Source organism: Mastomys coucha, unplaced genomic scaffold, assembly GCF_008632895.1.
Source record: "Mastomys coucha isolate ucsf_1 unplaced genomic scaffold, UCSF_Mcou_1 pScaffold2, whole genome shotgun sequence".
NCBI classification, from domain to species: Eukaryota; Metazoa; Chordata; class Mammalia; order Rodentia; family Muridae; genus Mastomys; species Mastomys coucha.
In genome coordinates this window covers 15,647,710-15,649,353 of record NW_022196902.1, presented here as the reverse complement: position 1 = coordinate 15,649,353, position 1,644 = coordinate 15,647,710, and positions in this window count along the sequence as shown.

Below are 1,644 nucleotides of genomic sequence, written 5' to 3'. Positions count from 1 at the left end.
TATCCACTCCTCTGTTGAGGGACATCTGGGTTGTTTCCAGGTTCAGGCTATTATAAATAAGGCTGCTAAACTCACGTTTTTCTAACACCCAACTTTTATTCCTAACTAGAATTCATTTGAATTTTTGCTTCTGAAATTAACTGATTTTTTTATTCTTAGTTCATTTTGTTCCACAAAACAAATATCTTAAAAACTTTTATTTATATATTATATATTACTAGCTATCTATTAAGAGCTTTCTTTTTTTATGTCATTAGTTTATTTACATTTTTCTAGTATAAGAGTTCAAGAGTTTAATCCAATTTTCAGATCATATCTCTTAAAACTTTCTTCATTCTGTTAAAGGGATGAATTAAATATCCTTATTTTTTAAGTAGCTGGTGTCTTACTATAAAGAAAGGAGCAGCAAATCCAGACCAAAGTACACGGTCATCATAGCCAGTAACCACCACTTCTTTTCCACTGAAAATGGCAACAACCAGGATTGCCTTCAAGATTTATCCCCAGAGTGCATATAGTACCATTTAAATTTAATCATGGTGGATTTGGAATGGTTATTAATATGGAATGATAATATCCAATTATTTTTACTCCCAAGTACATTGCTTCTTTTTTCCTTACACAGATATGAGGATCTTTTCTTCCTCATTTTATTGCACAAACATTATGACATTGATGTTTTTATTTAGCAATTTCCTAAAACTATATTTGGTTGCATATATTTCTCTTACTAGATAACTCTCAGTGTTTAGAAGGAATTTTGTCTATATTAATGGCACCTAATGTTTACCTAAAGCTGAGGTGAATAAGTATAGAGTGCTGGTTGAAATATGTTTTCTCTGCTCATTCACAGATATTCTAAATTCTGCTCAAAGGTGAAGGCACAGAAAGCCCCTGATTTGAAAGGACAACTTTCTCCCTCTCCCCAAAGTCCTCCCCCCATGCTTTTGTGCAACTGGACCTTGACATAAGGACATTAGTTTTATGTTTATTAAAGATATCACTATTAAAGTTGCTGCTGTATACACTGAGGATGCTGGACACACTACAGGTAGGAGACTATGAGGCAATATCACCTTTATAGTCTTACTATGAGGGAGCTTTCCCCAAATGGTTGAGTTTCAATCCTATGAATACTGTAATAAGTTGTTTGAATTTATAAGTCTGTAAATCAGAGGGCCAAATTTTTGACTTGTAGGCAACAGATACATAGAACACCGGTCATTTGTGTATTCTTCTGGGTCTCCAAATTAGCATTAACAAGATATAAACAATCCCAAATTCTTCTATTTCCTTCTGTAATGTTCTACTTGTAACCACATGGTACTTGTGGTGTCTATTTAATTGTTGCTTTAGCTGGCTTATTTGAGATTTCTCTTTGTAAATATTGCAAACTCACCTATAAACCAAAGGCATGATTTCAGGGAGCTATAAAGGATGGAAGGAATGCCCACTCTGCTAATAATGAGCTGGAGTCTCAGGTTTTAAAGGGACTGTGAGTTTGGGTTTGCTGTCACTGGAACAGGAGTGTTGTAAACACTTGGAAATCACCACATCCAGGCCTAGGCTCCCTTTGCTCCATTTCGTTCTATAAACTTTCACTCCTACCCTTCAAAATATGAGAGAATTGACCTCATTACTATT